The sequence below is a fragment of the Chaetura pelagica genome, unplaced genomic scaffold (genome assembly GCF_000747805.2).
Source record: "Chaetura pelagica isolate M959 unplaced genomic scaffold, ChaPel_1.0 scaffold20, whole genome shotgun sequence".
NCBI classification, from domain to species: Eukaryota; Metazoa; Chordata; class Aves; order Apodiformes; family Apodidae; genus Chaetura; species Chaetura pelagica.
Genome location: NW_009951958.1, coordinates 2,210,230 through 2,223,932, shown reverse-complemented (window position 1 = coordinate 2,223,932; position 13,703 = coordinate 2,210,230). Strand labels below are relative to the sequence as shown.

At 41.4% G+C, this 13,703-nt stretch overlaps 1 protein-coding gene across 1 annotated transcript in view; it reads left to right on the top strand.

The window, feature by feature from the left end:
- MCF2L2 (MCF.2 cell line derived transforming sequence-like 2) overlaps nt 1-13,703 on the top strand; it is a 139,224-nt gene that overhangs the window by 65,052 nt on the left and 60,469 nt on the right. The window lies entirely within an intron of this gene.

Here is a 13,703-nt window from a genome sequence, read left to right as displayed (position 1 = left end):
AGCCGCCGGCTGCCCGGGCCAGCCCAGGGTTGGCGACAAGTGCGGCTGCTCCAGCGGTGCCCTGGTGCTACCAGCGCCCCGGGCACCAGCTCAGGACTCCGCTTATCTGGAGGTGCACACAGTTTGCCAGCGAAGCTGAGGCCAAGAGGCAGGTGTTGCTGCACCAGCCAGGGCCGCAGGCTCCCCAGCCGGGCATCCCTCCACCCCGAGCCCACCTGAGGGCGGGCAGGGCCGTGTCTGCCACCCAGTGCGGGGTGAGCGAGAAGAAGAATCCTAAGCACAAAGAAGCCACAAAGTCCGGCCTTCTTGTCCTGCAGTTTGTTAAAATCAGCCCTTGTAGCCTGGACTCTTACTGGTGTCTACCCCAAGGAGTAGTTATTTGATCATCATATAAAAAACCCAAGGAAACAGCAAGCTCTGTCACGCCAGAAGTGTCAGCACAAAAGGAACGGACACCCCCAGCTGAACACTCCTTGCACAGAAACAACCAAAGAATGAAGGCAACATAAGCTATCACACTTCTGTTAGATGTGCAACATGGACGAGGTTTTGCAACTCGACAGCATGATAAGAATAAAACAGACTAGAGAGAGATAAGGAGACGTGGAGCAATTTTGCTGTGTGGTTACCTACCACAAGAAGGGGACTGACTGCTCAAAATGGAAACTGCATTGGTGCAGTTGAGGCTTGCAGATTGTAGTGCATAAAACAAAAGCTGTATGGGCAGTTTGGTGAATAAAAGTCAGTCAGCACTTTTTATAGTATCAGTTTAAACCCTTTTTATTTTGAAAACATCAAGTTCAACAATGCACCTCAGAGTTATAAACTCAGCAAGTTTACAATAGCATGCTATCCCAAAGCATACTCGTTTCAGGCAAGTCACAGAGATGCACACAGACTGGAGTGATACAGAATTCCAGACATTTGCTAGCTCCTTTTGGAGGAGTAAGGCTGAAGATACCCACTATTTCCTGAGAAACAAGTTCTGGATTTCCCCGCTGAACTAGACGCTTGTGTTCTTTTCCCCAAAATCTGTACTCTACATGAAATTGGCCAGTTAGCACAAATGCTGCAGCATCATCTCACCCAGTAAAGTTCACAAAGTAAAAACAAAACCCAAAACCAATTTCCTTTTCTGAAAGTAAAGGGAACAGGAGGCAATCTATTTAACCTCCTGGAGAAAAGATGACCTTGGTAAATACAGGAAACCTAGTCAAACACAACATTTTAGATTCCACTTGGATAACATGTTTCAGCAACAGTCTGACCTTGGTAAATACAGGAAACCTAGTCAAACAACATTTTAGATTCCACTTGTAGACTGTTGCTGAAACATGTTATCCAAGTGTCCACCTCTAGTAAAAGGAGACAACTGTCAACAATACACAGTGACAGAGGTCACTGAGGACTAGCAGTGACACTAACCCACAGGACAGTTTTTACCATTAGGGAAGAAAAAAGCCCTCAAGAAAACGCCCAAAAAACTTCCAAACACAGAAATCTCATGAAAAGAGTTTTAACTACAAACAGCCAGCCAGGCATGAGATTCACAGAAGTAAGTTTTCTGCTCCCTAGGACCCCAATCCTGGAAGTCAGAGATGCTGGAAAGAAAACTCACTTTTCCTAGAAGGAAAAAACAAGCCATAAAATCAACTGACTAAAGGTTGGAACAGTCTAGTCTGCCATTTTCTTGACCTAGTGCAGGGATATTTGATCAACCTTTAGGAGACAGAAGTGGCTCAGAATCCTCCTCAGATGTGCCCCTCAGGTGAAACTTTAAAATGCAATTACAGATAAGCAGTACTGTTGAAATTTAGAGGTCTATACCCGCTCCCCCATCTCCCTCCAAAAAAACCTTGGACTTGCATTGAAGGTGCCAATGCACAAGTAGAATCTTTAATTGTCATAACTTTTTACAGCATATTTGCAACACTCATCCTTGGGGCTTCATCATGTTCTCCCCTTCCCTTAAACAGGAGAACAGGTTGAGTCACCCCAGGAGCTATTTAAGGCCAACTGATTCTTGTAATTCTGAGAAAAGAAAAACAACACCACACCAATATGCTCTCCTGAGCAAGAGGAAACATCCTGAAGCAAAGATAAAACCATGCTTGACAGTCATTTTTCTGACCATAATTAATGTGTTTTGTCTCTCGGTGTGCATTTTCTTACTTGTGGTGTGGAAGCTTTTACATCCTCTTTGAGAATGGAAAGAGACTGGGAGAACCAAGCACCCATACACAGTTTGTGTAGCTGTTTTCCTTCCCAGTAGATTTAAGAATCAAAGCTTCATGTGGTCTTCCCCCACTTGCAAGTACTGCAGGCTTTGCTCACCATGCAGCAATCCTACCTTTCCTAAAGGGGGTTGTATTTAACCTTTCAATATTGCCACAAGCTTCACTGTCATTTGAATGTAGCAATTGTTCACAATTCTGTACTCTGCATTCAGTGTATATTCTGGGGTGAAAGTGGAGCTGGCATAGCTGTTATGCAAACTAGATAGTTTGTAGAGTGACCACTGTGGAAAGGCAGATGCTTAGGGAGCTACATTGTCCACAGAAGTAAATACTTTTTTAAAGTCAGTATTTTACAGTAACGTCAGAATAGAATAGTTCTGGGAAGTCCACTGAGGAGAGACACACAAACATCTCCATCTAAACATGGAGATACCTCAGGTATGAAACACCAGAGACAGACCCTTACAGCAAAAACTATGAAGAGACAACATTCACACAGAAGACACTCCAACATAGAGATAATTTTTTCTGCCACCACCCTGATAAAAATCTAAACCTGAGAGAGACCAACTGCAGCTACCCAGAGATAACTACTCCCAGCTACAACTTTTGCTGCGTGGTACAGTACATAGGCTGGGCTTCAATTAATCTATAGCAGATTTGACATATCATCTCTGTATACCATGTATTTTGGGACAAAGACCATAATGTCTAGTTATTTTTCCACTCTTGCCTAGGACAACAGATAAATTTAGATCACAAGAAGCTTTCCCAGGTAATGAAGCATATTCTAGGAAATACTATTTTTTAAAAACAAAATTTTTTTACTATAAGCTTGTAGAAACTGTCTCTTTCACATCAACAACTCTTGGATAAAGTTCTGCAAGAAAGAACACCTCAAAAATTATCTAATTTTAGCCAGAAGTAATCTGAAAAGCTGCTGATCTCTATGTCTATGTTCTGTCCTTGGTTGTGCCAAAGAGCCACTTGGTCCATGGATGCAGTTCCATGTGATGGATAAGCTCAATCACAAGCTTGCTGCTGCTACTTAGGGACAGCCTTACACTTAACTCTTCCCCCAACCCTATCCTCTCATCCTCACCACACAAACCTTACACAGCTTGCATCAGCTCTGAAGCTCACTGCTGAGCAAACCAAAAAGCAACCTTCTGAAACCCTACAGGGAATATCAGAAGTGATTAATTCACATCAAGCTGTATCTCAAGCCTAACCTAAGTATGTAACAGGACTCAGGGGTTGCTTTTGAAGAACCAGATGTAACACATTCTTTCTAAAGCTTTCAGGCTTTTTAATTCTACTACCAAGCTCTATGTTACACTACAGAAAACTTGAAGTCCTACAACAGACTTTTAGACCAAAAGTCAGGATAGCCCTATCATGTGAGCTACTCCCGATCAGCTGTTTGATAGCTGAGTGGCATATCCAAGTTAGAAGGCAGATTGTAGAGATGTTCCATCCTGCCAAAGACTTCAGATGTCTCACTTGACCTAAGCTGCAGCACCACTTCTGCAGCACTAGAGGAATGTGCCAAGCCAGAGAGGTGACAGAAGCAGACACTACAGTTAAAGCTGCAGAGTCTAAGAATCCACTGCCTGGATTTCAATTCAGACAAATGATGAGACAGTTCCTGAAAAGAGTGGGGTTGGATTTTCCTGAAACTTTCAAAATCTGCTTAGAGAGAAGCTACAAGGTTCAAAAAACACATGCATGTTTTGGCATGCTTGAGAGTTTTCTTTCTTAAATAGAATTTAAAACTTTTTTGTAACATTCCAGTTTCTGAGCAATATAAAGTTGCAATTCCTGGGAAATTGAACTTCATCTCCACTGAAACCTTCAGCAGTACTGATTTATCTACTGCTTACTCCAGAAGACCAAAGGAAATTAATCAAGTTAGCACATCAAGTAAGCCAGCAAAACACAAAAATCACATCTTTATCAATATATTCCCTTCCAATTGACTAATGAATATGTAAGGAAGTATATACCTATGTTAATAGCAACAAAGCCTGAATGAACATTGCTGCTTACAGCTTTAGCTACAAGATGATGTAACCCCAAGTTTCTTTTAATATTTTTCCATTGCTGACATCTCTTCACGAGTTATGCTGTCATGTCTGCTCTGGTCCATGTCTTCCTTCTTCACTCCCCAATATTTGAAGAACTTCTTACACATGAAGAAGTTGCTTTGAAGTTCCACTTACACATGAGCTGTAGGACAAAGGAAAAAGGAACAGAAGCACTGAACAAGTTACACCCCGACACTTCTAGGATTTCCTGCTGTAGCAACAAAAGGTCAAATTAAGGAAAAAAAGATGCAGAAAGATACTTGACTAAGCCTTTCTTCCTACACAGTTCATGAGTGCTGAGACAGAAGAAAGCACAAGCACAGAGCCTGCAAAGAAAATAATTTCAAGTAACATTAAAGCCTCCACTGTTACACCTTGTTCTGCAAAAAACTGGTGAGAAACATAAGCCAATTTGGACACATATCCTGTAGGAAAATATGGTCACAATGACAACAGGGTTAACAAAAAAACCTCAGTTTAGTGCTATAAAGAACTATGAAGAGTTTAGAGTCAGGTCATGGAAGTTGCATCAATATGGAATATGAATACAGGAATGACTGACAGTAGCTTTGCAGAAGATGGGGCAAATGTTCTTGAAATACAATTTTCAATCTCATATGCAGACTTTTCCTGCAAGTTCTTCCGTTTGCCTGTGACTTGCAGTCTAGGTTCAGTTTTCTGGGATGGTAGAATCAGCATTCTTAGATGCCACATCAGATTTTCAGAAGGTGAACACCTTGCCTTCAAAAACATTAAGTCCTTAAATGATTCTCAAGTTTGTCAGTCAAAAGCAAAAAATAGGCATTGAAGTACAGCACTTCCTCCAAGAAAGCTTTGTATCAGAGATGAGAGCAGCATGTAGCAAAATGAGACTGAAAGCTGCTTCTCATTTATATGTAACACTTAAAAGTGCTGAGGCAAGATGTGAAGTGTTTGTTGGCAGAGACATTCAAAGGATGGCAAAGCCTAAGATGGCAACTGAGTAAAGCATTTCATTTCCTTCAGGACTGGAAACAGAAACAGGTTGTAATCGCTCAACACAGCAAGGAAGCAGATAACTGCCAGTAGAAGTTTCGTTTCTACAGAGGCTTTGCACTTGCTGTAACTATTTGGTGGAAAAGAAGAAAACGATTTCTTCAGTTTCCCCTACCATGGAGCAGACTTCCCAGCTGCCACGAGCTGGGAGACATCTGACAGAATGGACAGACCTGCCTTAAGTCGCTTCCACCAGAATCGGTTCTCTGAAACAGCTGCAGTGCAGATAGCAGGTGAGGAGCAGGACACATCTTTCAAGCACTAGTCTACATTTAAGTTACAATCTTCAGTTGCTTTAACCTGCTGTATCTACTGGAGACTCTTCCCCATACAAGCTAGAAGGGAGGACTGCATTTTCCAGAATGAAAGCTTCCAAAACCTGAGTCATTTACTTCAAGGGGGTTATGCACAAAGCACACAAGCACCAACATGAAATTCTTTGCTTTACGTACAACAGATTAGGTGAGAAGAGCCAGTTCTTTGTACTGACAGCGTGTATAATATTCCAAAATTTCAGTCTGGCAGTGACATGATTGAGGCTGCATATGCTCATTTCTGAGAAGAGCAGCTAAGTTAATACTTTCACATAGGCAAGACAGAGCTCTAAGACACAGCTGCAAAGGCTCCAGTGATACCTACTGTACAACCCACAGCATTGGTTTTAGCAGATGCCACTGATGAGCTCTAATACTGTACTGCACAGCAGTCTGCATCTACCTAAGTTCACCTTTACTGTGCCAGTGTTCAGGGATGTGCCAGATTGGCACAGCCCTTTCAACTTCTATGCACTAAGGTAAAAATATGCAGCATGTTACCCCATCAGGCATGGATGGCAAAGCTTCAGTATCAAAACTACTCACAAAGCACAAGTTTTTCTGTTTCAGGGTGAGACTTCAGTCAGCACTTCCTATAGCCTCTACTAAACTGGGAGGGGAGATTTCTAGATCATGTGTTCAAATTTAGAATCTTATCTGAAAGCTTCTGTATGAGTGGTCTAAGAACTTTTCTAGTGACTATATCACTTAATCTCAGAATATTCTAAATACACCTTGCCTGCAAAAGTGAAGAAGGACCACAAAAGGCATTACAAAAGGCTTAGCTTGCTACTGCTTTCTATCCTGCATTAGAGTATTCACCTCTTTACAACAGTGCACTTCAGACAACCTTACAAGGACATCACATCACACATGACAAGCTTTGAGCTGAATGTTGACCGAAACTGAAAGTAGAAGGAAACAGTTTTCCCCATACCAGAGAAAGCAATTGTGAAGTATCAAGCGGCTAAGGATCCAGTCCAAAGCTCAACACTGCAAGATAATAAAAATTCTCTAGTTGCACTTAACGCTGAACACCTATTTCACAGCATGTTGAAAAGCTACATCATAGTCCCACCTAATCAGCAATTCTGTTGCCTGTTTTAAGTAAACCCATTCAAATAATTTATTTGAAACTAGATCTACAGATGGTATCTCCTATTTTCCCCACAAACCTAAGGTGATTCCTGTTCATCTACAGGCCATACCTCAAGATCTTCCTGAAGCACACCTTTTCCTTGCAAGCTGCTAAACTAAGTCAAATTTAAGACTGACAACTAGTTGGAAGATTACTCTAAGCTGCCTTTTTATGGCACCTCAGCTTGAAATTTTTTTACCTAGTAAAAATACTTAAAAAAGGTGAATTAGAATGTGTACAAAGGAGTCATGTAAACAGAAGGCTAACACTGTCATACCATGACCATTTCTAAAGCATGCTAGACTTTGCTATCCTAGTTCTATGTTTTAATTTTTTCATTCCAGAATAGATACTCTCTGCTCTCCAGTCTGTCCCTCTTCCTCAGAGGCAACTCTAGTCTGTAATCCCAATTCAGCATCAAACTCCACATAGATCTCCCATCTTACAGCAAGAGCACACAGTCAGAACTTGGATGTTCCATGTGGGCACTAAGGCAGACAGACAGACAAATGAGAAGTTACACTTGTAGATTAGAATGTAGATTAGAAGTTGTGCAGACAAAGCATTATGTTTTGCTTTTTTTTTTCCAGTTAGACTAATGATGATAAAACATTTTGGAATTTAAAAAGTCAAGTCAAACACTGGTTAACTTGCAAGGTACAGGAACCAGTTGGGCTTTTCAGTGTTGTATTAGACTACTACTCTCCTTTCCAAATTTAAGTTAGCACAAATCAGAGATAATATGAACTCATGAATCTGAATAGGATGATACTCTGCTATGTGAACTTCCCAAAGCAGCTCAGCTGCATCAACTTGTCTCTCCCTTAAGCATTGCTTATGAGGTCATCAGCTAGAGCCAAGTATCATTCTGACTAACCATCCAAACACCATTTATACTCTATACACATCTGAGCATGATCAAAGTCCTGGATCCCCTTTCTGCATCAACTCTTTTCCTTCAGTAGTTTATGTTCCCACACCTACAAATACAGAGCCCTGGGAGTCAAGTGTGCAGCTTTACTTGTCTACCTGCAACCACTAACCTAACAGTAGCTGGCCAGTAAGAACCAACATAACTTTTGTTAAAAGCTCTTCCACTCAGATGGCCCAAGTCATGCAGTCATAAACATTGCCCATTTTTCAGCTCTTTAGACACATTTTAGAAATTAGGGAATAAACTAAGTCTTTATCCTATGCATAGGGACACTAGATAGTAAACTAATTTTCTGTTGCTGGGGTAGTATCGTTTCAGTCTTCATTTTCAAGGCCACGCTTTCCCCACCACACATACCAGCAAGCACAAGGTCTAATGCTAGACTGAATCCACCATGCACAGATAGGTACTTCAAGCAAAGCACACACCAACACACAAGGGGTCTCCTAGTAATTTAAAATAGTCCTCTTGAAGTAACTATAGGATCAGCCTACAAAAGAAATAGCTCTATGGAGAAAAATAATACTTCTAGCATTGTCTAAGAATGCATCTGCATATATATAATTAAATTAAAAGATGAGCTTTTTGCTACGTAAAAAATCTTGAGGAAAAGAACCTCTTTAAAATGACCCCCTGAGGCTCATCACCCCCACAAATGTAGCAGAGCTGCCACTGGCACATTTCAAAGCCCTCTTCTTAAGATCCACATGAGCAAATATTGCTTAAGCCACTTCACCTTTCCTTACATGCACAGATCTACAAGCCCTTAAGAACAGACAGTCATTGCACACTCTGCTCCTTTGCCCCTGACAGAACCATGCCTTGTTCACTGCTGTACACAGCTGCCAGCAACTCTGAAGCTGAAAGAGAAACATATTCTACTCGAGGCTAAGGGAAGAGAAGAGTTATTAATGATACTGTCTGCTCAGATAATCTCATCTAGTGGGTTGTCTTCTTTTATGACTAGGAAATTAGTCAATTTGAATCATAGTCTCTTCTTTTGTACTTCAGTTATTTTTTCAATTCACATTTAGGGTAGTTCTGTATTAATTTGCTAAAACCGGTTCAACACAGGCAAATGCAGTGTCAAAGTGAAGTCCTTATATATCCTAGTTATATATAGACACACTAGACATATATACACACATTTTCTATAGAAGCATGAATTGCTACTCATTTAAGATGCACCAACAGAAGTTAAAGAACATACACTTTAAATGAATTTTAAATTAAAGTTACATAAACAGCACCTTGTTCAATTAAAGAGTCACTAACTTTAGGCAAGTCATTATTTAGAAATAGCAGATGCACTGCACTCTCCATTTCTCTTAAGTCCTAATTTCCAGACTGGAAATCTGAAAGCATTTTCACTGAAAGTGTTTCTGAAAGCATTTTCACTGGCATAGGCCCAAAATAACTATAAAGTTGAAAATGAATAAACATGCTAGAAGCATTATGTTGAGAGGTACATGTAATTTCAGGAAAGCAAATTCCCATCAAACAAACAGGTATCCAAACCTGTGAGGCTCATGTTCTCCAAGAGCTAACTTTCTACATCAAAAAATGTGCACTTATTGGGGAGTTGATTGTCAGTTTGGAGAGAGAGTTGAAGGAAACAGCAAAGAAAGTTTTGTTAAAGCTAAGTGTACTAAACTGGCCACCGAAAAAGACTAAAGAGGAGAGAACATTCTCAGCACTTGTAAAAGCAGCTGCTGACAGAAGTCACCACTGTGTTAATACTTCCATGAGATCTGGATGCATATAGCTAGCTAATGTTTTCCTTTAAGTTCAGTAATACAATGTTAAGCTAAAGTCTATTTCACTATGTACGTTTCACAGCTTTAATGTAGTTTTCACATTTCAAATAGTCTTAAAAGACAGTCAAGCATTTTATAGCAAAAGCTGTTGATTCTTTGTAGATTTAAAAACAGATTCAATATAGGAGGCTCCTACATGTTGGGAGCCTCCATGTTTGTTTCAAGCAAGCCAGAAAGGCACAAACATCTCAGCTATTATGATCCATGGATCGAGAACCACTTCAGCATATACAAAGGAGCTGCAGGTTGGCTGGAGTAGTAGTGAGTGGTTCAAGGCTTTGTTTAAGCCTGCCTGCCAACTGGGTGGGATGAATTCCATTAATCCTCTCTTGTGGGAACCACGGAGAAATTTTGCCTTTTATACAACCTTTCTGCAATGCAACATGACCAGGAATTGAACAGAACACTCATTTTTGTTATAAAATATGGGGATAAGAACAGTACAGGCTCATGGCAGAAAAGTGAAGAGATCCAACACCTCCCCCGTGCATTTATGAGAAACTTGACAATGAAGTAAACTGAAGCAACTTAACAGCAGCATCCTGTAGTTTCTAGCTTACCACAGTTGAAATATCCTCCCTGAGAGCTGCTAACAAGTCACTGGCCCTAACAAGCTACAGAACAAAGGACTAAACTAAGAATTCCTCAGGCATAGCTTCAAGATTCAAATCCGATAAGAAAAGTCAAACAAAGGGGCTGCAAATCACTCCCAACATGCTTAATAAGCAGTGAGAATTGGCTAAGACTGGTCTTTGTAAATTAAATGAAGGAACTTGGGCATTTGCATTTAACCAGAAGTACTTGTCTCTGCATAGGAGAAATGGATAGTAGGTCACACTAATAATATCAAGAGCCAGTAAAAAATAGTATTCTCATACATATAAAAGTGTCTGCTGTATATATATGTGTACATATAAACCCACATTTCTATGCAAGACTAAGGCTAAGAATGTAACTGAACTACACACAGCAATAACATACACACAGAATCAGATAAAGAACCGCCATGAGCAAAACAGAGTTAAGTAGAAACTATAAATGGAATTCACTGGGAGACAGACCACAAAACACATCTGTGGACTCCAGAAGAAAGCTAAGAAGGTGGGAGCATAAGCTTACAAGACAGAAATGGCTTAAAGCAGAAGGAAGCAAAAAGACACCCATTAAAGAAAGAAGCCTGCTCATTCTAGGAAGTTGAGCTTTGAGCACAATGCAATAGAAAGTCAGGACTTGTAATTTCCACAGGACTTTATTCAAGTCTCACAGACAAAGCAGCCAGAATCTTGAAGGAGAATTAAGTCATAATTATGGTACCTTTGCTACCCTTATTAGCCAGTATAAGGGTTTCTTACTGAAAATGTAGTGAGTAAATATTTTCTTGGCAAGTCAGGAAAGCTGCAGGAAAGAGTTGAGAAAGCACTTTGTCTAGTCTTCACACAACAAAAGACAAGGATTACTCACACCTGTATACAGTGCAAAGTGATATCTTCCTTTAGTTAGCCAAATCAAGCAGGAGAGAATTCATCCATCCTCAGCCTGTTTCATATTCCATGGAAAAACACAACTAAGAAGGAAAGAGGAGTTGCACTGTGGTGGTGCATGATGGCTGCACAGTTTAACGAACAAGAAAAGCTGTAAGTTTCCTGCCCTAAGAGGCCAGTTTAAGTCAGTTGTCTTCACATCTTACCAGAAGTGAAACTGGAAGAAACAAAAGTTACCAGATGCAGGAGAAAAAGTGTGTATAGAAAGTGACTTACAGGACCAACAGTAAGTTCAATGTGAAGCAAGTTGCTTCAGAGCTGAAGGCAGAAGGCTAGCTAAAACTTATTCTTTTACGTGTACGTCCCCAAGCACCTTCAACAACATGATCCGTGTTGACAAAAGGAGTTCTCTGTTTCAAAGTTGCTGCACCTGAGCAGTGTGAATGTACCTTCAGAGTGACACTTCTGGAAGTTTTGAGTGACCAAACACTTTTTATTCAAGAATACATCATCCAGAAATCTGGAAATGGGAACAGCCAGTCAAGCTTGACCTCATGAAACTGGCAGCAACAAGCAAATTTGCTCTGCTCTACAAGGCAGAAGTTCCTACAGTCTGTGATCTTAGCAATATGTAGACATATGTCCCACTTCAGGAGTCCTTCAACAAAGTTGGTTCCACTTAAAACAACATTCCCTGCTTTTGAGGTCATCTGTCCACAGGTTATTTAAGCAGTCTTGGGATTTTAACTTTCTCAGTTATTTGGGCATGTAGCAGTAGCATCTCCAAGGCACAACTCTAAGCTGAAGATCAGACAATGTAGCCATCCAAGAAACAGGTAAACTTCAGGATTGGTACAGATTCATTCTAAAATGTTGCAATTCTGAAGCTAAGCAGTTGTTTCATTATGCTGCTTTCATGTGTTGTGGTGGTTTCCCCATTGCTTACAAAATTTCAGTCAAGTGTCATCTTTCAAAGATCCTTCCATAGTATTCTCCTCCTTGCTGCCAAGGGCAAACATCCTATTCACAAAACTTAGAGAAGAAACCACCTCTCAAGTGTCCACAACTATTATTTCAGTATTTGAAGAATCAGGAATGCACAGATCTCAGTTCAGGCTCTGGACCACAATTTCCCGAGTGAAGCAAAGTTGTTAAATACTCAGCATCTTTTGTATCAGTGGAAGATCCTGCTGTCACTTCCAACCAGCCTGACAGAGGTGGACTTTCCACTGGAATTTAAAGATCAGTTATTATTGAGGGCTACTGAATATTCAGATAGCCTCACTTGAGATGTGCATATCTTAAGAAGCTGAGGAACGTACTTTACCATAAAGTCTGGAAGTGTTGTATGGAAGGAAGATAAGTAGTACAGTGCTCATCTATCACTTTCTGGTTCCCCCCACCACTTTCTGCCAGTGCCAAGGCCCAGCAGACTTACTGCAGAAACACATGAGCCACTGGCATGCCAAATGATAAGCAATGACTTACAGAGTTTTCCACAGGCTTCTCCCTAATCTGTAGGTGAGCTGCTGCTTCTAGCTTCAGTACTCACTACTCCAGTTTGGCCAGATGTCACACGTTGTCCCAACTACTGCTTTGCACAGCATAAGCAACAAGTTTGCTTCTCAGTCATGTAGGATCTTAGAGAAAGCAGAAAGTGATACAGCTCTGATTCACTCAGTGGAAGAGAGCTAGTAAGCAGATACTGCCATTACATTTATAAGAACACAAACCAAAACCTTACCAGTGAAAAAGCCCACACTTTACTGGGATACTATATTACTGTGATAGATAGTGAGCTTTTATGAACCTAGTTCTGTGCATAACAACCAGTAGCTCCCACAATAGATACCACAGCAACACCCAGCTTTATGTGATGGTCCAGCCTTCTGGAATACTGTTAGCCTATTCCATGGCTGTTGTTATCAACAGTGATTTAATGCCTCCTGCTCTGCTCAACAAGGGAAAAAGAAGCTGACATTTCTCTTAGAATCCAATTTTATTCCCTTTTAAAAAAATAACCTCTCTCTTTGCTAACCCCATCCTTTGCCCTTTCCAACTGCCAGGAGAAATAAGAGAACTGAGAAGTGAGAACACGTCAGCATGATACAAAATAGACTTCAATAGTTGTAGTTTCAAAACTACTGCCAAGAGACCTTCAGGCATGAGCCTCGGCAGTCACTAGATGAGGATGCTGCAGCACGTACCGAGCTCTTTGTGTAGCCAGAAGAGAATTACAGGGTTGTTTTTTTTTTTCATTGCCTTGCACTTCACTCAGTTGCTTATATTGGAGTAAAGCCAGGCTCCCATCTCTAGAGAGTCTCCAAGATCTTGCTCAGAAGCAGCGAAAGCCACTTCACCTGGGAAGCTCAGCTGTCTCGGATGCGCCTCAGCCCCTCTGAGCAGCCGCCCAGCCCGGGCTCTGCCCCGCGCCGGCAGCATCCCGAGGTCTCCCAAAAACCTTTTGAAAACTCAGGAGGCCCGAAAAACCAGTCGTGAAGCTCTCACTGGTGCGGGCTGGAGGCCCACCCCCCGCCCCCGCGCTGTTTCCGCGGGTTGTCGCTGCTGCCGCCGCGCCTCTCACCTCGCGGCTGCGGGGGCACCCCCGCCAAGCCCCCAAATCTGCCACAATCGATCGCTCGCCTTCACAGCATCCCGCC